This window comes from Notamacropus eugenii, chromosome 4 (assembly GCF_028372415.1).
Source record: "Notamacropus eugenii isolate mMacEug1 chromosome 4, mMacEug1.pri_v2, whole genome shotgun sequence".
NCBI classification, from domain to species: domain Eukaryota; kingdom Metazoa; phylum Chordata; class Mammalia; order Diprotodontia; family Macropodidae; genus Notamacropus; species Notamacropus eugenii.
In genome coordinates this window covers 461558754-461584367 of record NC_092875.1, presented here as the reverse complement: position 1 = coordinate 461584367, position 25614 = coordinate 461558754, and the positions used below count along the sequence as shown (strand labels likewise).

At 39.4% G+C, this 25614-nt stretch overlaps 1 long non-coding RNA gene and 1 pseudogene across 1 annotated transcript; one reads left to right on the top strand and one right to left on the bottom strand.

Moving 5' to 3' along the window:
• Window positions 1-3272: 3272 nt before the first annotated feature.
• On the bottom strand, window positions 3273-25249 carry LOC140501998 (uncharacterized). The gene is made up of 5 exons (XR_011966475.1): window positions 25089-25249; window positions 21428-21589; window positions 18158-18277; window positions 4979-5077; window positions 3273-4560 (listed from the first exon to the last, which is right to left on the bottom strand). It is a non-coding gene; the product is annotated as an uncharacterized lncRNA (long non-coding RNA).
• Window positions 20075-20142, top strand: LOC140502925 (U6atac minor spliceosomal RNA; annotated as a pseudogene).
• Window positions 25250-25614: the final 365 nt, after the last annotated feature.

The following is a 25614-nucleotide window of genomic DNA, read 5'->3' as shown; positions in this document are numbered from 1 at the left end:
GACCTGCACAGCCCTCCCTCACTCAAAACAAAGTCAAGTGCAAGTCATGTCATCATTTCTCTGATGTCATGGTCTTCTTCAAAAATGAAGGACGAACACAGACAGGCAGGTCAAGTGCAAAATGAGATACAAAAATTCATTGAAGAAAGAACTCCTCAAAAAGCAGAACAAACCAAATGGAAAAAATAGGAACAAATTCTCACTGAAGAAAACAATCAAACTGGAATCGGACAAATGAAAGTTAATGAATGACACCAGAAGATACCAAGAAATAAAACAAAGTCAAAAGGATGAATAAATAGAAAATATGTGGAAAAACAACTGACATATAGGTTGAAGAGAGAAAATTTAAGAATTATTGGACTACATAAAAGCCATGATATAAAAAAAAGAGCCTAGACTTCCGTTTTCAAGAAACTATAAAGGAAAAATGTCCTGATATCTTAGATTCAGAGGGTAAAATAGAAATCAAAAGAGTTCACCAGTCACCTCCTGAAAGATGTATCAAAATAAAAGCCCCCAGAAATATTATAGCCAAATTCCAGAACTCCCAGGTCAAAGAGAAAATATTGCAAGCAGCTACAAAGAAACAATTCAAATATCATGGAGCCTCATTCAGGATCACACAAGACTTGACAGCTTCCATGAAAAGGAGTGGATGGCTTGGAATATGATATTTCAGAAGGCAGAGGAGCTAGGATTACAGCTAAGTACTCAGCAAAACTGAGTATAATCCTTCAAAAGGAAAAAATGACTATTTAATGAACTAGAGGACTTTCAAGCATTCCTTATGAAAAATGAGAGTTAAATAGAAAATCTGACATTCAAACTGAAAACTCAAAAGAACCATATAAAGGTAAACATGAAAGAGTAATCATAAGGGACTCTATAGAGTTAAACTGTTTACATAGCAATGTATGGAAATTATGATACATGTAACTTCTAAAATCTTTATCACTATTAGGCAGTTAGAAGGCATCTACATAGATAGAGAGCACAGGTGTGAATTATGTTGGGATGGTCTAAAAAAATATGGTGGTGAAAAAAAGGATTCACTGGGAGAATGTGGGTGGGAAAGGTAGGATGGGGAAAATTTTCTCATATGAAATGATGTGCCAAGAAGAATCTTTATAATGGTGAAGAAAATGCGGGGGAGGTGCAATGTTTGAACCTCACTCTCCTCAGAATTGGTTCAAAGAGGGAAGAATATATACATATATGTGTATATACACACACACTCAGTTGTGTATAGAAATTTCCCCATAGGAAATAGGAGGGGAAGAGGATAAAGGTGGGGTGACAAAAAAAAGAGGATGGATTAAGGAGAGCAGTGATCAGAAGCAAAACAGACTTTTGAAGAGGACAGGATAAAAAGAGAGAGATAAGGATAAACAGAAGAAAATAGGGTAGAGGGAAATACATAGTAATCATAATTGTGAATGAGAATGGGATGAGATGACCCATAAAACAGAAGCAGATAGCATAATGGATTAGAAATGAAAGTTCAACAATATGCTATATACAAGAGACACACTTGAAACGGAAAGACGCACATAGAGTTAAAATAAAGGGCTAGAGCAGAATCCATTGTGCTTCAGCTGAAGTAAAAAAGGCAAGGATAAAAATCATGATCTCAGACAAAGAAAATGCAAAAATAGAATTAATTAAAAGAGATTATCAGGGAAACTACATTTTGCTAGAAGGTAAGACAGACAATGAAGTAATATGAAAAAATTTATAGCAAGATTCTTTGATAAAGACCTTGTTTCTCAAATATATAGGGAAGTGAGTCAAATTTATAAAAAATAAGAGCCATTCCTCAATTGATAAAGGATTAGGGGATAAGAACAGACAGTTTTCAGAAAAAGTCAAAGCTATAATCAAATGGGAAAACATGCTCTAATTCATTATTGATTAAGGAAATACAAATTAAAACAAGTCTGTGGTACTACTTCACATCTATCAGATTAAGTAATATGACAGGAAAGGAAAATGACAAATATTGGAGGGTATGTGGGGAAATTGGGACACTAATGCAGGGCTGGTGGAATTGTAAATCAGTTCAATCATTCTGGAGAATAATTTGGGACAATGCCCATAGGGTTATAAAACTGTACATACTCTTTGATCCAGCAATACCACTACTGGGTCTATATCCCAAAGAGATCAAAGAAAAAGGAAAAGAACTTATTTGTACAAAAATATTTATAACAGCTCTTTTTGTGGTGGCACAGAATTGTAAATTGAAGGGATGCCCATCAGCTAGGGAATGACTGGACAAGTTGTGGCATGTGATTGTGTATAGTAACAGGAATGTTGAAATGATAATCAGCTCTGAAAGATCTGACTACTCTGTTTGCACGATTCCACATGTATTAACTGATTTCATATTGTTTGCCTTCTGTAATGGCAAGTAAAGCAGGATCTTTTGTTGTTTGAGTTTTAACCAATCAAGTGCCTTTGACTGAGTCTTGCTTTTGATTTGAATCAATCAAGAGTCATTAATTAGAAACAGTATATATATATATATATATATATATATATATATATATATATATATATATATATATATATATATATATATATATATATATATTAGTAGAGAGAGCAGTCAGAAGCAGAGCTGAGAGAAAAGTAACTGTGAGCAGGCTAGGAGAACTTGTTTGTGGGGAAGCCTAATAGAAAGAGTGTTGTTGGTGCTCTGTCTGTGGATCTGTGTTAATTTTCAGGCAGAAGCCTTGCCTGTTGTTTTTTGTGAGTGAATTGAGATGATGGCACTGGTAATGTATATAAATACTGTTATAGCCCTGTTAGCTTTGTTTCCCTAGAAACAGAAGCTTTGGACAAGAGCCCCTGGAGCCTGCTATCAGGCAGAAATGGGAAGAGTTTGGAGTGGAACAGTCCTGTGACCTGAGACAAGGAGCAGGAGCAGAGAGTTGCCTGCCTATCAACTCAGGAAAGATCTGGAAGGATCTGTGGGGTTTGGAAGTCAGCTTTGAGTCAAGATGAGAGAGGACATTACTAGACACCATGTACTGATTAAAAAGATTGTTCTTATAGTGGCCTAGGTGTGCACTGTGTGGTATTTTCTGCTACCCTTTAAGGATGCATCATGCTAGGGAAGACTCTAGTCTGGGACTCCCTCACTTTGGGGATGGAACGATATGCTATGTACCATATGACATATTGAGTGTTATCACACACACACACACACACACACATACACACATATATATGTACATATATATATATATATATAATGATGTGTTTTGCTTAAGGTTGTTGTTATGAATGTTATGTTTTATTTTCTTGAACAATATTTAGTTTATTGCTGAATAGAGAGTTCATTATACTATGAGATTAAATCCTTGAAATCATTCACAGCAGCAGTCCTTGGGTGTGCTGCCAGGAGTGATTGGCTTTGAACCTTCTCAGCAGGGGTGCGGGGAGAGTGGGAGAGAGGGAAAGAATCTGGAACTCAAATTTTAAAAAGAAAAGGATGTTAGCAATAAATAAATAATAGAATTTTAGAAAAGATCAGATTACCTCTTCTTCCCAAAAGATGGGTTGTTGATTTCCCTTTCAATTCATTTATGTTAGTCCAAAGCCTCTAGGATTCCTGCCATTTGTGTTAAGGAGTCCAGATATTCCAGTAATAGTTATCAAACACCAGGGGTTCTAGTAATATACATCAACTAAACTCCTCAGTCCATGAGATTCCATTTATGGATATAGCCCACAACTGATTGGTACCTGCAAATTGTACACAGCCCTTAAATCCCTGTGGAATAGGAGACTTAAGGAAAAAAAGGTAGAGTTAGATTAGAAATGGTGAGTCCTTTTAGTATAAATTTAGGGTTTTTCCCAACCCCCGAATTCTGCTGCCTTCCCTCTGTTACTTATGTCCTGTTTATCCTGTATGTATTTTGCCTGGTACACGCTTGTTTGCAAGTTGTCTTCTCCATTAGATTGAAAGCTCCTTGAGGGCAGGACCTATCTTTTACTTTTTTACTTAACTCAGTGCCTGGAACATAGTAGTATTGACTGACTGATTTTCCACAAAACTAGAAAAAATTAGAATGTATCTCATAACATTTCTTTTTGGCCACCTCTAAAGACAATATTGTGGTGTGTTTTGCAGTTTGTGTGTTTTAACAGGACCCAACAAGGTAGACTAGACTGTAATTCTGTGTGTGGTATATCAGCTTGACAAGCTGAAAATGCCAAAGAATAGGTGGGAAGAAAGACTTCATTTATGACTTTGGGAGCTGTGCTTGGACAAATGAACAATCTCGTTCCTCATAGAGCTCTGGTTCACTCACCTCCATCTCTACTGGGGTCACCCAGCTTTGGGAAATAGATGTGTTTCTGCACTCTAAATGACTTACTTTGCAACTCTTCGTCATAGCCAGACTTGCTTAAGCTGACGGCAAAAAGAGGTTTTGGAGGTTTTCCACCACAAGGTTATTTAAAGTTCTTTTGAGCTGCTGCCAGACCCTCATTTAGCATTTTAATAAACTTCCTGGGCCAAGGAGTAATTTTCCCTGTATCCTCTTTGTCCTCGGTGTGAAGTAACAGCAAAAAGAAGGAAAGTAGGAAAAGAAGAAAAAAAGGAAAGAAAAAAGGTCATCATTTCAAGTCCGATCTTTTGCATTAATTATAAAATTATGCTTATGGATAACCAGACCCAAAACATGGGCACAAAAGGGGATAGGCTTATTTCTGTAGTTAGCGTTAAAACTGGGGGTCACTAAGACATATCAGGGATTTACGAAAAGTGCCAACAGAAACATTTTTTCCCCAATCCAGATAGTTAGTGAAGGACATTAGAGGAAACTGCACATACAGTGGAGTGACAGCAAGATAACTTGAATTAAATTGCCTAAACATATGCTTACTTACAGTACCCTTATCTAAGCTACTTTAAAAGCAGAAGTACCAATAGGTTCACATGCTCATATAGTGATATGAAAATTACCCTCCAAGATAGCTGGCTGTGTTTCCCCAGAGCTTTTTCTTTTTTTGAGCCTGAATTTCAGGTTTCTTAGCTGTACTGTGATGTCACTTTTCAATATTCCTAGGAAAAATAATTGCAAAAATGTTTAAATAAATTTGCATGAGGTTTTTGAGAGTAAGGCAAGGCTGCTTATTCTGGTCTCAAGGGGGATTTCAAGGCAGGATCGATGTTATGACCACAACACACTGTTTAGACAGGATAATTATCAGCCCCTTTTCTCTCTCTTTCATTATTAAACTAAGAACTATTCCCACTGAGGGTTTCACCTGGCATGTAGAAATACTGTTGCCGCAGAGTCCCCTCTCTGGATTTTCAAACAGGCTAAGTCAATTAACAGTCTATTAAACTGCTCATTTATAGTCATTACTATCTAATACAGTACTACTTCTAGCCATATCATGAAGAACTTTCTGAAACCAAACCAAACCAAAAGTTAGAATACAGCATATTTGGAATAACTAAAGGTGACTTCATCTTGTGCAGAGAATTATCGAAAAATATGAGCTCTTCGATGACTTTTTTCCCCACTTAATAGTATTTTATTTTTTCCAGTTACATGTGAAGATAGTTTTCAACATTCAGTTTTATAAGATTTTGAGTTCCATTTTTTTTCTCCCTCCCTTCCTTCCCCTTCCCCAACAAAGCAAACAAGCTGATATAGGCCATACGTGTACAATTATATTAAACATATTTCCACATTAGTCATGTTGTGAAAGAAGAATCAGAACAAAAGAGAAAAACCATGAGAAAGAAAAAAAGAGCACATAGTCTGCTTTGATCTGCATTCAGACACCATAGTTCTTTCTCCAGATGTGATTAGTATTTTCCATTGTGAATCTTTTGGAATCATCTTGACTCACTAAGTCTATCAAAGTTGGTCATGGCACAGTGTTTCTATTACTGTGGACAGTGTTCTCCTGGTCTGTTCACTTCACTCAGCATCAGTTCATGTAAGTCTTTCAGGTTTTTCTGAACTCCTCCTGCTCATCATTTCTTATAGCACAATAGTATTCCATTACATTCATACATCACAACTTATTCAGCCATTCCCCAATTGATGGGCATCCCCTCAATATCTAATTCTTTGCCACCACAAAAAGAGCTGCTACGAGTATTTTTGTACATGTGGGTCCTTTTCTCTTTTTTATTATCTCTTTGAGATACAGATCTAGTGATGGTATTTCTGGGTCAAAAGGTATGCACAATTTTACAGCCCTTTGTGCATAGTTCCAAATTGCTCTCCAGAATGGTTGGATCAGTTCACAACTCCAGCAACAATGCATTACTATTCCAATTTTCCCACGTCTTCTCCAACATTTATTATTTTCCCTTTGTGTCATATCAGCCCATTGAATAGGTGTGTGGTGGTACCTCAGAGTCTTTGATGACTTTTTACAGAAGAAACCGAAAGATCAATAAAATGAAACTGAACAGTAGGAAATTAAAATGACCAAGCTGACTCCAAAAAAGAGATGAGAAAATATATCTCCCTCCCTTCACACTCAAGGTAAGGGACTTCAGGTGGGGAATTTTATTCAAGCTGACAAGAAATAGTTGTTATAGGTTGGGTGGTTTTGTTGAATTGTTTTTCTCTCTTTTTTGTTACAGAAAATGGCTTGTCATGGTAGGGGAGGGTGAAGAAAGAATATATTCATAAACAAATATGAGACTGAAAACAAAACAAAAATGTTGTTAGAAACAACAAAAGTAGATTTTTAAAAGAAGAAAATATGGGCTGCTGTTGAATACTTAATTGTTTTTCCATCGGTCCACTGAAATTTAGAGCAAAGAACCCAAAGTGACAGGAATGAGACAAACCAGTGTGGATTGCTAGGAATCAGAATCACACTTAGGCACATATTGGAAAAGTGTATGTACTGCCATAATGCCGTTGTAATATTGTAATATTGCTACTTCTTTAGGGGACTTCAGAAAGTATTACTCAGATAACCCAAAGTCATTTGGAGAAGAAAAAGGTTCTTGAAGCAACAGATATGGGACAAGGTAAAAACAAACAATATGCTAGTCTCATTCTATAGTGATATTGACTGCACAACAAATTGGGGATCTTGGTATGTGGGGATCACTACTGAGAAACCAGTGTGGTCTCTGCATATCGTTCAAAGACCCAAATCAGAAAACTGTCAAGGGCCAATAAGCACCAATGTGTATCTTGGCACCATTGAAGAGAACAGCTGAGTTTTGGGGATTTTTTAAGCACCCTTCAAATACTCCAAAAAGAAAGATCCCTAAAAATGAAGAAAACTAATTGAGCTCCAGCTGCCATGGCTAGGTGGGAGGTAGGTTCACTGCTCCAGCCCCACCGGACTTCCCAGGTCAGTTCAAAGTAATCCTGCTACAATGCATACTTCTTGACTATTGACTAACTTATTCAAAGTTGAAAAAGAAAGAGAGAGACAAAGGTTAGGTTGCCCCTTCTGAGAAATGAATATTTCTTTCTTATATTTAATAACTAATTATTGTATTGGGACCAAGGTTTTTTCCCTTTTCTACCTCCTCATCTAGAAATCAACCAGTGTGGGAAATCTCTCTTAAAGACAGTAAATGAAATTCTAAGTTTGGGCCAATGGGTGCATTCCTGCTTACTGTGTTTGTTCAGCCAGGTCTGGGAAAAGATTGTTTCTCCCTATTACCAAGACAGGTGATATGGAAATTGATGTCTCTTTGATCAAGATTTGAGTGACCTAAGTTGCACATAACCCAAGACCTTTATTTTAATATAGCCTACACCTCCCATTGTGTTAACCAATCCAAATTGATTTCTACCGTTTGGGGTCACCTATTCTTCAAACTGCATATGAACTGTGAGCCCACCCACCATGAGGGGTCTTTGGTCTAAGACAGACAGCCAAATGATCATCCTTTTATTAATAATATTTAGGCCTTCATAATAATAATTATTGTCAAATTACCTGGAAACGATGTCTCTTAAACCTTTTTAATCATCACACCCTTTTGTATGTCCCCTTTGATAGGTTTAGTAATCAGTGAGTTATCATTTCTTGCGACCTCTGGAAGACTTTGCTATAAACATAGTACAAGTTTACGTGTGGCCAGAAATCAGCTGCCTAACATTTCACAAGATGAAAAGCAAGTAGAGACTATCTAGGTATGTTCCAAGCAGTTGTTCCCCATTTCTCTATCTCCATTACAAGCACTGATAAATTTTTTTCAAAAAAGTAATTTAGTCACCTCTCTTCCTCCTGTGGTTTAAATTCATCATCTTCAGTGCTTATACATACATATGTATATGTTTTACAAAGAATATACACATAAATACCTACATATAAAATTCTACATATACGCATACATACCCATATACTCATGGAAAAGTCCAATTGTGACTCCAAAGCATTATATGGACAATACATTCTTCATCCACTTGAGTTTTCATGTGGAGATTGTTAAGTAAATTTCTTCTGAGTAACGAATCTTATTGAGGAATCATTTTAATGTTTAAGGACTTGATGTAACCAGTACAACATCATTTGAATGAAGAAACATCTGAGGAAACTTCCCGTCTGTAAGAAATCCCTTTTTCATTTGGACTTAGTTCAGAACACCCTCTATGACATCAGTGAACATTTTTGTTGAGTATATCTCTCCCTGTTTTATGCTTTACTTGATATAGAGGATTATTGTACAAGATTTTGGCTTTTTTTTCCTGCTCTAATTGTATTTATTAAAGGAATCTCTTTATTATCTTAATATATGAGAAGCTCTTTTATAAACTGAAAAGCCAGAGTATTGAGGAACTTTTCCACTCTCTTGACTGGAGTAGACCCCCTAAACATGAGGAAATGTGTACATGGTACTCCGTAGTATTCCAAAATCAACTCCCCACTGTAGGCACACAGTTCATATTCTTACTGAGGAAAACTGAGACACTTACATGAGAAACCATTAATCCCCAAATTTGTATGTAAATTTAGAGGCTTTCATGGGAGAATTCCTTTGGCATATCTCATTCCCAAGTCTTATTTCAGTGATCTTTTCCCTCTCTTCTCTCAAATTCCTCCTCTCTGTCTCCTCAATTTCCTTCTACTCCTCATGGTTATCAGTATATTCAGTCTAATTGGTCTTCAGATCATGTGATAGCAAATCTGTACAGGGTTCTCCAGGCTTCCCATGCCAATGTCTAGAAAAAGATGAGGTTCACAGCTCCAGACTCATCTTCTGCATCTCTGGTTGCCAGTTGCAGCCACTATTTAGCATTTCCCACTGTCGCTATTCATGCTTTCAAGGGAGAATGCCATTTATTCTGTAGCAGGAAGAGCTAAGTAAAGGATCTGTCTCTATAACATAAGCTTAGGAGACACCTTGGTGTAAGAGAGTTTGGAAAGACTCATTCCTGGAATCAACAAATGATAAGCACAATTGGTTATCTAGTTATCTCCTGACCTCTCAGTCTATGACTGTGAAGGCATGATCTGCTATAGAATGTCATCCTGGAAAGCCTGCTTCTCTTGCATATTTCCATTAAGGATGCTATTGCTAGTCAGATTGATTTGGAATCTCCTACATTTGGACATTCCTCTTTCCAAAGATGCTGATCACAATCAATCTAATTCTTGTCTATGTCTTGCCATAAGATTACCAAAGGAGGTCCTCTTCCCCTAAGTTATGGGTGCCCTTTTCACTATCTTCTGACGCCATTAGGCCACCAATCTAACACATGGATGACCTACCCGGTCAACCCTTGCTCATGTCATGCGACCAGTCCATTTTTTTCCACTCTTAATCTTGTACACACCTTATTTTTTTTCATTGCTGTCAGGCTGATATTTGTTTTAATTCTTTGTAGACTGTACCCTTCTGTGAATTGCAGCCCTCCAACATGGGCAAAAGAACATTGGTATGAAACAGTTTGGAGTCATTAAAACAAATTCAAGATTTCTCAAAGGTAGTCTACCCAACTCTCCTTAAAGAATCATCACTTTCTGTGTCTATCCCTGCTAGCTATCATCCTCTGTGTCTCCTCTCTTGAAAAATCCATCTACAACACAATGCTTTACTTCCTTTCTTCTCATCTTCTTAATTCTCTGCAGCCTGGCTTTTGACCTAAACTGCTCTTTCTAAAGTCACCAGTAGTCTCTTAACTGCCAAATGCAATCTCTCTTCCTTCTCAATCCTTTTCTTTCTAGATTTCTCTGCAAACTTTGACACGGTTGATCACTCTCCTTTCTCTTTGCCATTCTCTTCCCTCTAAGTTTTTATAATATGGTTCTTTCATGCTTCTCCTCAAGTCATGTTTGACTGCTCCTTCTGAATCCCTTTTGCTGGATCTTTATCTAGGCTATGCTCACTCACCATGGGTATCCCTTATGGCTCAGTCTGTGGTCCTCTTCCTTTCTTTCTCCATATAGTCTAATTTGGTGATCCCATTGACTCCCATGGACTTCAATTAAATGATCTGTGCAGATGATTCTCAGTTCTATTTGTCCAACCCGAACATCTCTTCTTAACTCCATTGTTACATGTCCAGTTGCCTATAAGACATCACAAACTGATGTCCCATAAACATCTTAAACTCAATACATCCAAAACTGAACTCATTCTCTTTCCCTTCTAAACCTTTCTTTCTTCCTAACTTCCTTATTACTTTTGAGGGCACTGCCATTCTCACAGTCCTCTAGGTTTACAACTTAGGTGTCTTCCTTTTCTTTTTATGCCCTCTCACACATTATATTCAATCTACTGCCAGGCTCTGTCCATTTTCCTTCACAGCTTGTGCACTCTTTCCTGTATGCTACCTTATGTAAGCCCTTGTTACTTCACACCTGAAATACTGCAATAGCCCGTTGGCTGCTCTCCTTGCCCCAAGTCTCTCCCTACCTCCAATCCATCTTTCATTCAGCTATCAAAGTGATCTTCCAGATCTAACAATGTCATAACATCTTCTACTTCTCTCTCAAACTCCCTCCTCCTGCCCCAGTGAATAAAATTCAATGGTCTTCTATTATCTCCAGGATTGAATATAAAATCATCTATCTATGCAACATCAAGTTTGAAAAGTCCATTAGATGAATGTGCAACTGAAATTCTGGAGAGAGGTTAGGGTTGAATATGTAACTATGAGTTTTCTGTGTAGAGATTATAATTAAAGTCATGGATGATAATTGGATGGTTGAGGGAGAAAGTATAAAGAGATGAAGGTCCTGAACAGATCTTTGGGATACACCCTTGGTTTTTGTCCTTTGGTTTCAGAGAGGATCAATGACATCATGGGTGATGTCTGGACTTGTATGTGAAATGGATTTAAGTGAGACAGAGTTGCACAGAGTTGTCAGCTTTCCTCTCTTTTCCTGAGTCATCAAAGTTCAGTTGCTGGAGAAAAGTAAAGATAACTGGCAATGATCTGGGATGCAATGGATGACCTTGGCATCTTTGATGTATAAACAAGTTCTAAGTGTTCCACAGCATTTGCTTCAGCTGCCTTCATGGCAGCTGCAACAAATTGTTCTCATTCAATTCCACCAGGTGGAAGTCATGACATACTTGGAGTGGATTACCCCTCCCACTTCCAACTCACTGACAGGTTTGAGGCCCTTTGGTTACCCTCAACTCAGTTTAGCCCATCCGCAAGATGGCTTTACCTGGATATGTCTGCTGCACGTACTGCAGCTTCTTGGAGTCACAAGTGGGAGGCAGACCTCAAATGTGAATATGAAGCCCTGAAAAGGGCTCAGCAAGCCTTCACACCAGGGATATATTTCTTTTCTTTATCCTTAACTATTCCCACCTTTGTGCTGAACTCACTAAATATCATAGTAATATGCTGATTTCATTGGGGATATCTTTATCCCGTTCTTTATAGAATTTCTCTACTTTTTCATCCTTAACAAACATCGATAAGTAAGCTATAATCATTTTCATGGTGGTCTTTCTGCAAATACTAACCGTGAAAAAAGATCATCAAATGTCCTATGAAATGTTATTTCTTGTCACCTTGGGACTCAGGATAAAAGCCACCTCACAAACTCTTATTTGCTGTGAGCTGTCCTTCAACTATGTTCAACAATAGTTCCCTTCTGTGCCTGGGTTCATTTATACATCATCATAACTGACATTCATATAGGTCTTCGATGTTTGCAAAACTCTTTATATTCATTATTTCATTTGATCCTTACAAAATCCCTGAAAAATAAATGCTAGAAGAGTTTTTTTCTCCATTTTACAGATGGGAGACCTGAGTCTGAGGGGATTAAGTTACTTGCTCAGGGTCATACAGCTACTAACTTTCTGATGTGAGACAATTCAAAGTTTTTTAGATTCCAAGGCCACCATTCAAGCCAGTGTGTAACACAGGCTATAACACATAAATCATTCTCACAAGGATTTATAGAAATGAGAAAACAGTCTGCTGTCATATTAAGTGCCCCTATAGGGGGTAAGAATACTATCCATAAGATTGCCTAGATTTTTCCCCTCTTTGAGATGTCTTAAAAATGAATCCCTTAGTATATTAAAATTGTATGACTTCCAGCTCAAATTTCTTCCGTATGTATTTGACCAGATCTGGTGGTCCTTCCCAGTTTCATCTTCTTAAGTGCCATCAGCTCTTGGATAGTGAAGTGTTTGTGTCCCAATGTGGTGGTTCCACTGTCACTGATGATGAAAATGGATGGTTGTAGAAACTGTGCCAGATCTCTTCCATTTCATGCCTCTACTTAGCTAGGCTGTCCTTCAGACAGCAGATAGAATCTGTCTCGGGGAAAGTACTTGAAGCCTTTCCAGCTTGCTAGAAACTGGCAGAGCTCATACTCCACTAGCAGAGTTCTTGTAGAACCCAGGGTCACCTCCAAAATATTAGAGTATTCCCTTTTTTAAAATAGGAAGCTAGAATCTTTATCCTAGACAATCGCTCACTTAAACTCTATGCTTGTCTATTTATTTAAATAAGAACCTCAACAATTTTAGAAGTTGGCGGGGGGGAGGGTATTTGTTCAAGGTGGCCCCTGCCAGTTTAGGACTTTTAGTTCTTTCAGGTATTTTTAAAGTCAGTTTTTGCTTTCTGTGGACATCCATGATCTAGGATGTCATGATGAGTTGTTTTTCCTGAACTTGCTTTTTGGCAAATAAAAATGAGGCTGCTGAGCAGCATGGTGAAGAGAGTGCTGAGCCTGGAGTCAGGAAGATCTGAATTCAAATTCAACCTTAGAATGTACTACCTGTGTGACCTTGGGCAAATCACTTAAATTCTGTTTACCTCAGTTTCCTCAACTGTAAAATGGGGATGATACTAGGACTTAACTTCCACAGTTGTTGCGAGACTCAATGAGATGATATTTATAAAGTCCTTAGCATAGTGTTTGAAGATAGTAGATACTATATGAATTATTATTATTAAAAATGATGTTTCAGATTATCTACCTTAAGAATCTGTGAGCCAAGACCAATTGTAGACTACTGATCTACCAGTGGTTTTACTTAACCAAAAATATATCCAGAGGACAGTATATGCTTGGCAGTATATATAGACTAACAGGACTCTAAAATAGGAGCTTACTTTTGAGGAAAAAATATCATCTAAATTTTAAAGTAACCCTACTCATCTGGGTAGGATCCCTGTGACATACATCATGAGTGAAGTCAGATGGGTTTCCTACCATCAAAGGTATTAGGTCCTTTGTGAACTATAGTCTTGCTTGATCATTGAACGGCTCAAGTCAGACTCTGCTAGTGCACTGGATAACCTCTACAGGCTTTATGATAACCATCAATGGCTGGAATCTACTTTCTGCATCTTTGATGAATTGTCTCAGCTAACTGGTAGAACTTCCCAAATGGCCCAGCTTTGAGCTGGTTCTCAGTATTAGTGAAGGCAAACACCTACTAAATCAACTGAATATTCATTGGTTCTATCTTTTTAGTATCATCTCTATATATCAGGTACAATCTTTTTTTAAAAATATCTTTTACTTCCTTTCCTTCATCTCTAAACATGTGTATCTATACCAATCCTCTCTTGCTTTCCTCCTGCTATCAGAAGAAGCATCTCTTCTCCTTTCCAAGGCTAACCAGCCTAACCTTGACCTCAGTACCATTTCTTCCTAAGTCTTTCTCAGCACTTCCTTTAATTATTGCCTCTCATATCTTCTCTCTCTCCCTTTTCATTTCTCCCTATCCTTTCTCCCTCTCCCTGTCTTTGTCTTTTTGTCTCTTCTCTGACTCATTTCCTCTTGCCTATAAATATGTACTGGTTTTCCTAGTCATTGAAAAATCTTCATTCACCTGATTCCCCCTTTGATTCATGTTCTGTTTTTATTTATTTATATATTTCACTGCCAAACTTCTTGAATGACTGATCTACAAATGCTCTTTCCCTTTTTCATCATACTCTTTAATTTCCATGCAATTTTGTTTTGGTGCCTCCATGCTATAAAAATTACATTTAGAATATTCCCCATTGACCTCCTGGTTGCTCTATTTTTTCTCAGTCGTTGTTTCCCCCACCTATTTCTAGAACATGACAAGATAGGCTGCCTTCTTTTTCAGACTGACTCATTTGATTTTCGTAATGTGACACTACTTTGATTCTCCTCCTACCTCTCTGACTTCCTTCTAGTCCTTCTTTCTATAGCTCATTTATGTCCTCTAAAGTTCTAAATTGGAGCATTTGCTCAAAGTTCAGTCCTCAGCCCTCTTTTATTCTCTCCCTTTACTAAGGTCCTCGCCTCAGGCTCCATGGTGATGTGGGTAGAGCCCTGGTTTCCCAAAGACCATGCTAGAGGAGCACAAGCTCTGCTGGGTTATACCGAACTAGAAAGTCAATGCATACAGGATAAATTGCGACTTGTGTATGTTTTCTTCAGACTGGCCTTGCTCAGTTCCTCTCCAGGTTATCCACAGGGCAGTGAAATTTTTGGCCAAAACACCTTTTGAAGATGGTTTATTAAATCATAGAGGGGTTGTAACTTGTGGGAGTGAATGCCCACAGTAACAGAATCCCAGATCTTTGAAGTATGCAAGAAATAAGATATTATTTCTCTTAGAGGGCTCATCTATTCCCAATATTCCAACTATCACCCTGTAAGGAAATGGAAATTCTATTATATTGTGGGTGGAGCAGTTATATAACTCCAGATTAAAGACACATATAATATTTCTTCCCTGAAACATGGGCAGAGGATTCCTTTATGACTTAAGATGAAGTGAAACATCTTAAGGGGATGGCAGAGGTTGCCACTTCTTATGCTCCAGGAAAAAGAATAAACTGCAACACATTTTGGAAATGAGAAAGTTGGCAGGAGGCTTAGGAGAAAAGAGTCAAAGTTTGTTTCTCCCAGGCAAAAGTGGTGGCTAAGTTTCTGGGAAGAGGATGAAGATAGTGAGGCAGCTCATTCTCAATCATGGGGTCTGAGATGACACTAATTTCATTCAGGAAGGTTGACATTGGTCAGTTTTTACTTTTTGGTCAACTACAGAGCACTCTGATTTCTTGTGGCCAGTGTATTTTGTGAACTTTGCTCATCTTTTGTAAATAAATCCCTTGATTTATTTTGACTTGAGGCTTGGAAAGGGAAAAAATAAGTGGAGAGTGGCAACCTAGGGGTAAATAAGGAAAGAGGTACTGTTGGGCATCATCTTACAGTGAGTCACATTGGCAAAAGCAAAACAGAAGAGATACAGAGTCCATGATACAGATAAGGAAGGGTAGACTGAGGTCCCTTGGATAGTCATAGCCTTAGGTAGAGTCCCATGGATTCCTTTACAAACTTTTATGTGAATGACTTCTAAAGCTATACCTCCTTTCCCTAAGTCCTAGCCTTTCCCCTAAAATCCTGTTCCCCATTTAAAACTACCTCCCAAATAATTGCACAGTGATATCGCACCATCATGGTCAGCCTCTACATATCTGAACTTCACTTCCACCTTTCCTCTTTACTGAAGCCACCAGAATCCCTAATTTTCCTCAGTTCACATCCTACATGAGGCCTTTCCTAATTTTCCATGCTTCTAGTGACTTTCCTCCACCCTGCCTTGCCACCATCCAAGTATCTTGCATTTACATGCTATCTGCTTTGTATTAACTCCTTATACACTAGACTATAAGCTCTGTAAGGACAGGAACTGTTTCATTTTGTCTTTGTATCTCTAGTGCTCATAGAGTGCCTGACATAGAGAAGATACTCAATAAATGCTTATTGATTGATTAAACTTCTCATTGATTACCAGCTACCATATGTATATGTTGTGCATATATCTTGGACAGGCATTACAGCTGGGCAGTGAGCTGAGCTTAGAGTTGGAACAAGAGGAAGAGAGAGGGCTGGGCTGCTTTATGTGATGCTTTCAGTGGTGCCAGACTATTTCTGAACACAAAAACTAATTTTTAAAAAATATTACTATTCTCCCAGTGACGCTGTGTGGCTGTAAACACTATGAACTCTACAAAATCAAAATTGTGGTAGGCTCAAAAGGCAATAGAGAAGAACTTCCTGGTGGATGTAAAGTGGGTACAGTACATTATTATTGTGCCAAAAATGGTCTAAAATACGCCTTCAAAGACACAGATGACCAGAAATAGGGGTATGCTGATCAGACAATGAGAAGGACAGCAGTTGGAATACCAAGTGATGCCACAAATTGTTAAAAGAGCTAAAGAAAAGATCAGAAATGTAGAACTGGAAAAGACCTCAGAAACCATTTAATTCAACCTCCTCATTTTACAATGAAGAAACTAAGGTTGAGGGAGGTTAAGTGACTTTCTGAAGGTACCCAGATATTTGAACCCAGGGTCCTCTAATCTGAGAGCCAGTGTGCTATTTCTGCTGAACCATGCTGCCTCTCCATCCTTCAGGATGTTGTAGTAAGTCAATCAATCAAATACCAAGTATGTAGTAAGCACCTGCTGTGTGTGGGCACTGTGCATTTATGAAGGATTTATAAAATGAAATGCGTAAGAATTAACAGGATGAAAAGACATACGTAGCTTATGATTCTCACATACAAAGGGGAGCTCACGGATCAATTGGAGTGACAAAACAGAGGGACAAGTGTGAAGCTGTGTCTACAACCAACTTCCCCTCTCCACCTCAAAACAGCAAGAAATGTACCAGATAAAGTGATAAAAAATAATAACTAGAAGAGGAAAAATGGAAGAATGTGCCGTATGACTTATTCTCCACAGAAATAAACAGCAGGGTACTGTTCTACCAGCTCCCCACTCTGTTTGCCACTGTGCCCATCCTCTGTACCACCCCCAGGCTGGGTTCAGCTCTCCAGACCCCATGTGGTGGTGGCTTCAGTTACTATGGCGGGAGTGGGGGGAAACAGCTACAGGGACTTGATCAGTAGGTGTGGTGTGATGGTGGTCTCCCACCAAATGCATCAGATATACTGATAATGGCAAGTAAAAGAGGGAAATGAAAAGATATTCCAGAAGGGAAGTCCTCACAGAAAGCAAAAACTAAACAGTAGAGAGACTGAGGAACTGAGCGACAAAGAAGAGCTGTTAATATATTGAAATAATGTGACATAAAAGAATCTCAGGATGAAGCAAATAATTTTGCAACAGCATCTACTAATAGAATCCCAGAAAAGGAAACCAGGTTAAAATCATCAGACAGGAGAGGCCCAAGAGTGGCTGGGGGGCCTCGTTGGGAGGACTGGCCTATTGCTAGGTTCAAGCTAACAAAAGTGACTCCATATTTGACCACTGATTAAACTTACCTATGTACTAGGAAGTGCCTATGGACCCAATAACTGGTCTAGCTAGCTTCCCCTAAGCCAGATATGCAAGGCACTCCTGATCATAATCCATTTAGTAAACTTCCCTAATTGCAATACCCTTGTGGTCTGTAATAGAGGGTTTCACCTACTCACTGATTGATTGACCTTTAAGGAAACACTTCCACTTAGTCCTTGAGAATCTGCCTGATAACTACTCTCAGATATAAGGACAGAGACCCAGGCTTCTGGGCTCTCAATGGGGGTATGCATCAGAGAATAGGCTAGAGCCTTGGTTGTGGAATTCAAAGGCTGGGGAGCTGCCTGCTTACACGCCTGTGTATAACACAGGCTTTATGATCTTTGAGGGCCTGTGTTCATGTTGTGGCTTGTACTTCCTTCTTGAAGCAGACCAATGGCAATCATGAAACAGCTGTCTTGACTTACGCATGAATTGGATTGAAGTGAGGCAGCGTTTTGCAAAGTGGCCATTCTCCCTCTCTCCTCCAGAGTCATCCAAGTCCAGTGACAAAACAAAAGCCCAGATGACTGGTGATGGTCCAGGAGCTATATTTTGGAAGATGTTTGAGGGGTTAGGGGCTACATTTAAAATTGTTAATTAATTTTATTTTTATTACTATTTTTACTGGTACTTCACCTGAGATATCCTTACACTAATAAAAAATTGAAAGGAGAGGAAAGAATGAAATTGGAGCTACTAATGGAAACTTGACAGAAAAATTGGTATCTTAGAACAGAAGCTGAAAATCTATAACCATGCAGTAACATTCCACATTCCACTTTATGATGTTTTTCCTCAAACTTTTTTAAATGAGAAAAATTTGTGGCATATTTAACTATGTAAAGTGAATGTATCGATAGTCGCCAATATCAGAAGTACAATCTAAATAATAGCAAATATATTTAGTAATTAGGAGACTGCCCACTCATGTTCATAGAATTTTTTAAAATTATACCAACTGATATTGGAAAGTGAATTATTCTTTCCTTTTATTTCTGTTGTTTAACCAGACGCCCACATGAACTGTATTTGCTCCCTTTTTCATTCATTCTGCAATATTTTCATTCTAAATTAAGAAAATTCAGGATTCTTATCTGTGGACACCTTTGCTTTAAGAGTGAAAGGGAAGATTTTAAATGTTTACTTACCCCTATTACACCCAGGAGAAAGAAAAAAGAGAGAAAGAGGGAAAGACAATTCACAAAACGAATGGGTTGTTTTGTCATTTTTCAGTCATGTCCGGCTCTTTGTGATACCATTTGGAGTTTTATTCATGAAGATACTGGAGTAGTTTGCCATTTCCTTCTCTAGTTCATTTTTACAGATGAGGCTAATGAGGCAAACGGGGTTAAGTGACTTGCCCAGGGTTACACAGCTAGTAAGTGTCTGAAGCCAGATTTGAACTCAGGAAGATAAGTCTTCCTGACTCCAGGCCCAGAACTCTATCCACTGTGCCACTTAGCTGCCCCTGATGAGGGCTGGAAAGGGGAATGGGATGGATGAGATTCTGAAACCCTCCAAAGACCACAGTATAGGGGCAGGTCACCTAGAATGAATTCTCAGATTCAAGCATTCTTGAGGTCAAGGTAAAGATTTATTATACTTTTCAATGGGCAAGAGTTCTTAGAGAACCTGCAACCTTAAAGGGGTACAGGTAAAGTTTACATAGGATATTCTATAATAAAACATGTGCCAAATATGCTAACTAGGTGATTCAGGGTGGGATTAGGGAGTGGCTAAGGAGTAGCTAGTTCTTAAAGAAACATGCACTTTTGGTATCTACTGCACAGGTATTTTACCCAGAGCTCATTGGGAAATAGCCCAAGATGGGGGCTAAATGGAGGTGTGGTTTTAGGCTTGAACCATATTTAAGTCAACTAAGGGTCAGGCTGCTCTCATCAATGTCTTGTTAGACAAAATAAACGTAAGGGAGCATACGTACGTCTAAGTCTAGGATACATAGTATCCTATGGTCAGTGAGTAGTCAATGTTGTTATGACCCAGTTCAGTCTAATAAGTTCTATAGGTGCAACTGGCTACTGTATCAGGAAAAGAGAAAGTTTTGCTAGGGCGGGCTTTGTCCTTGGGCTGGGGAGAGACTGCCAGGGATAGTGTTTTGGGGCTAGGGAGAAATGTGGTTTTTGGAGACAAATGTGATTTTAGAATTGGGGTCCAAGCACATGCACCCAAGCACCCCATGACCCCCACAAAGTGATGAAAAAGTGTTTTTTATGTTGGGATTTCCTTTGAAGTTTTAGGTGTGTTTTGATTCAGAAGGAACTCCCTGGGTTCTGATCTCAGACCACTATTAAAGATTTTTGGTTCTCTGGTTCAGACTCAGGTACTTGTATTAAAGGAGTGAAGGTTAGCATTCCCCTTGATAAGGCAGGAAGAGGTCCTAGTGATTTTTGGTTTTCTGGACCATCCTAAGCACCTACTGAAATTCATTTCCAGTTTAGCTCTATGAGATAGTCCATAGGAGGTGGAAAGTCACAGGATCCTGAGAGATGGATAAGGTTTTAGTCCAAATCCCTCATTTTTTCAGATGAGAATATTGAGGCCCAGATCTGAAAAGGAAAAGACAGAGGAGCCAGGAGTATAGGTAAGGGTAGATGAAGCCAGGAGAAGACAGAAGAGGGAGCAGATGCTAGCTCCCCTTTGAAACCTCAGAATAATAAGATGATAATAGAGTATTAAGACCGACAGCAAGGAGAGGAAAAAATGAACCTCTCCCCACTCCCCAACCCCCATTCCTAACCAGGATCAAGCAGTGATTTTTCTCTTTAAACTAAAACTTTGTCTTGTTAGAAGTGGGGGAAAAGAGACCATTTGAGACCCTTTATGCGAAGTCTTCCAAAAGGAAAGTAAAATCAATCTGTGAAAATATTTTTGTTCTTAAAGCATGAAGGAGCCTGCACTGATTGAAAGCTGTAAGTCCTAATCAGAAGCAGGCTAGTATCTGCTCCCACATAGATACTCAATGTGCAATATAGGTTTATTTCCTCCACCACAGAAAATGCATACAGTAGGTATGGACTTCTTCGGCAACGAAGGACGAACACAATACAGTAATACACAAAGGCCTCAGCTGGATCCATGAACAAATATAAAAACATAAAGCCTTCTAACTGGAAGCATGGTACTCTGGAAAGAATACTGGATGTGGATTTGGAGGGCCTAGATTCCAACCCTGACTCATATAACACAATACCTGTGTGACTTTCCACCTGCCATTTAATCTCTCTAGGCTGCAGAGTCCTCATCTGTGAAATGAAAGGGTTAGATCAGAGGTGGGGAACCTGTAGCCTTGAGAGGACAAGTGTCCTTCTAGCTTCTCAAGTACTACCCTTTGACTGAATCCACACTTCACAGAACAAAAAAAACAAAAAAACAAAAAAAAACTCCTAAAAACTTTGACTCAGTCATGCGCTTGAGGACTGACAGGGCCACATGTGACCTTGAGGCCACAGGTTCCCCACTCCTGTGTTCGACTAACTGGCCTGAGTACCTTTCCAATGCTAAATCTATGATCCTATGACTTTTAAGGTCCATTCCAGTTCAAAATCTGTATGGTACTATACCATATTTATATTTCCCTTAGGAATATACATTTCCCTTAGAAAGTAAAGACGCCTTGGGATTGCTTAACCAAGATGCCCCGTTTACATTCTACTGGCATTATTCAAGCAACTCACAACAATATCGTGGAGGGTTGGCGAAGTTCACCTCTCTTGGCTCCTCAGGGCGCAGTTTTAGACTTTCAGTTTAAAAGCGATCTTTTGGGGAGGATAATCTTCTTTTCCAAGAAGTATGCTGCTGACGAAATCTTCTCCCTCTCCAAGGCCAGCGTCCAAATGCTGGAAATCAGGGACTCTTAGTCTCTTGGGAATTTCCAAGCTTACACGGCAAGTCTATTCTCTGGAACACTAGCCTCTAACCTGTGCCCTCAAAAGGGAAACTTAAAGGCAGAAGGCAGCCAGAGACTTGAGGTCCCTGGATTCCTCTCTCAAGTTTGCTTGGGAAAGACCATTTCCCCTCTCTGAGGTCTTTTCCCTACAAGTTACTATTTTCTGCTCCTTGGTGGAGAGCAGTTTGAGGGGGAAAAAAGTCTTAATTAAGAAGTTCTAGGAAAAGATTGGTATGAGGAAAAAAGGGGGTGAGCCATTTCACAGCCCAGATCACTGAGGGGTGGGGCAGATGCTCTGAAAATGGTTTATTCTTTTGAACTTCCATCAATCACTCCTTGGGAGGTAACCCCAATATTTAAAGCCCAGTCAGTAATGCGACTATGCAAGTTCACCTCCTTGGGAGATGGGACTCATCAAATTGAACAAAGGAGTCCCTGATATATATCTAAAGTAAGCTACGAGGCAAGTTATCACTGTTGTTATATGTCTTAATTTTCTACCCATTACCTTCTCCAACTTGTGGAGCTGTGTTCAACTTTCAGTTGCACCAACTCTTCTTGACCCCATTTGGGGTTTTCTTGGAAAAGATACTGAAGTGGTTTGCCTTTTCCTTCTCCCGCACATCTGACAGCTGAGGAAACTGAGGCAAAGAGGGTGGAGTAACTTGCCCAAGGTCACACAGCTAGTAAGTGTCTGAGGTTAGATTTGAATTCAGGAAGATGAGTCTTCCTGACTCCAGGCCTGGCACTCCATGTACTGTGCCACCTAACTGTCCCATATCAAACTACAAACATGTTCTTAAATTGTGTCAGTCAATAGCAATTGATTAAGAGACTACTACATACACTGTGCTAAACAGTAGGGACATACATACAAATAAAAAGAGTCACTGACCTCGAGAAACTTACAATCTAATGGGAGAAGACAACACAAAAGGAAGCTGAAAAGGGAGTGGGCCATGTTGGAGAAGTTCCAAAGCAGGACAGCTCTTGGTAAATGGGAAGAAAATTGTGCTGGGCCCCTTAAATGGAGGTTTTGGAGCTCATGGCTCTGTCCTCCATCCAGAAGGTGAAATCAGAGGCAGAGTTGAAGTTGGGAGGATCAAATAAGATTCTTTGTGATAACCAAGGAAAGCAGCATGGTACAATGGAAAGGTGTTAGCTTTGTGGTAAGAGGACCTGGGTTAAATCTTGACTCTTCTACATACTACCTGTGACCCCTTAGGGAAGTCATTTACACTCCCTCAACCTTAGTTTCCTCATATGTAAAATAAGGTAAAAAAAAAAACAACAACTAGATGGTCTCAAGTTCCTTTTAACTCTAAGTCTATGGTAATGTAATCTTATGGAGTTAGTTCTGTGGGGTACTTCTCCCTTTTATACATATACCTTAACCTCTCTGGGGCTCAGTTTCCTTGTCTGTAAAGTGAAGACGTTGGTTAGATGGCCTGTAAGATCCTTTCCGGCTCTAAATCTGTGATCCCTATTTTAATTAAGAGGAGGCTTGACATAATGGATAGAACTTGGTACAGTTTAAAAGTCCACCGCAAATACTGACATCTGTATGATTTGAGAGAAGCCATTTAACCCTCCCCGCTGCAGGGCATCAGTTTCCTAATCTGTAAAATAAAATAATACTGTACTATCTGGCCTAGGGGATGGTTGTGAGGAAAGTCCTTTGCTAATCTTAAAATGCTACATAAATATGAGTTTTTAATTTCCTCCAAAACATCTCACTATTCCTGGGCATCATGGGAGCAATATCTGAATCCCTGCTTGCGTGTAGGTTAAGCTAGTGTCTCCTTAAAAGGTACTGAGACCATCCTTTAGACATTACTGGCTTAGGGGACTGACATGGAAGGTGCTTTTTAACTCCCGACCATTCAGCTTCTGACTTCATCATTCATTCAACTGCAATTGGTCCCTCCCAAGTTACAAAGCATCTCTTCAGTGCCAGATCTAATGGCCTGTTTTCCAGCCTCTCATCCTTCTAGACTTCTCTGCAGCTTTGACACGGCTGATCACCCTCTTCTGCTTAATATTTTCCTTTCAGTTTTCCTAATACTGCTCTCTCCTAATTCTCTTTCTTCATGTTCAACCAATTCTTTCCAATTGCCTTTCCTAAATCTTCATCCATGTCACACCCAGTAATCAATAACAGGGGGTTCTGTTCTGGGCCTTCTTCCTTTCTCCCTCTATACTTTTTCACTTGATAATCTCATTATCTCCCATAGATTCAATTATCTTCCCTATTCTGATGATTCTCAAATCCACTTATCCATCCTTCGCTTCACTGCTGACTACCACTCTCATATCTCCATCTGCCTATTAGATACCTCAGAGTAGATGTCCTTTAGAGAACTTAAAGTCAACATATCTAAAACAGAACTCTTCACCCCACCATCCCCCTTCCAAAACCCTCCTTCTTCTTAAATTCTCCATTATTGTCAAGGCCACTACCACCCTCTCAGTCTCTCAGCCTTGAAACAGACATCATCCTTGTTTCCTCACTATCTTTCCCCACCCCAGGGAGAGAGACAGTGAGGTAAAGAAGAAATTGCCAAGGCCTATTCATTTTACCTTTCTAACATCTGTTGAATATACCACCTTTTCTCCTCTGACCCTGCCACCCATGAGGAGCAAGCCCTCATCCCTTCACTCATGGCCTGGTATGATAGTCTCCTGGTTAGTGTGCCCATCACCCATCTCTTCCCATTCCAGCTCACCATCTACTCAGCTGTCAAAGTGATCTTCCTAAAGTCCAGTCTATCCTCCTATTTAATAAATTCCAGTGGCTCCCTATTACCTCCAGGATCAAGACCGTAATAACTTGACTCCTTTTTATCTTTCTAATCTTGTTACAAATTACATTCCCTATCCCCTTTGCCCCTCAGAACACACACATATACAAATACTCCTCTATCTGGTGACATGCAACTCCTTGCTGTTCAGAGACATTCCATGTCCCAACTTCAGGCATTTTCACTGGCTGTACTCTATCCCCAGAATGCTCTCCCTCCTTCTCTCATGGGGCAGCTAGGTGGCATAATGGACAGAGCACTGGGCCTGGGGTCAGGAAGATCTGACCTCACATACAGCTGTGTGATGCAGGGCAAGTCACTTAAACTCTGCTTGTCTCAGTTTCCTCATTTGTAAAATAGAGGTAATAGCAGCACCTAACTCCTGGGGTAGTATAGTATCAAATGAGATGATAATTGTAAAGTGTTTAGCACAGTGCTAGTAAGTATTGTATAAACATGGCTTTTTTTAAGTCCCAGCTAAAATCCCACTTCCTACAAAAAGAGTCTTTCCAGATCCCTGTAAGGAACTAGCCTTGCTTCTATGGGTTATTTCTAATTTGTCTTGTATAGCTTGTTTGTACACAGTTGTTTGCATGTTGTCTCCCCCTCTAGACTATGAGCTCCTTGAGAGCAGGAATTGTCTCTTACCTGTCTTTGTATTTGGTAGGGGCTTAATCAATGTTTGTTGACTGACCTCCTGATGGCCTGAATAACAGTCACAAGGAGCTCCAGGGGCTCTCTGAGGCTTGGCTGGCAGACAGTGTTGTGCTAGAAGCTGGGGCTGGAGAAGCTTTGCTGAGCTGAGGTGATGAAGGGGATCTTCAATGCCCCTCCTTGTTAAATATCCTTCTCTGGCTATGGCTAATTAACTCTCCCTTTGTTAACTGTTGAATGACCTATGAGTATCTAATTTCATTCCAATATTGAACATAACCTACTGTGGGACCCAACCCAGAACAATGGATGTATTCATGCAGGACTGGAACAGAACAATCTTGCTGAAGTGGGGGCTTGGCAGTGCCAAGGAATGTGAACACACAGTGGCATTTGTGCTTTGGGATACGCTTTCAGTGATGCTGCTAGAAATGGCAGTTGCTTCCCAGGATGCACTTCCATCCCACAAAGATGAGAGCGTAAACTGCCCGTGGCCATTCATCAAGGAGAGACCAACGTG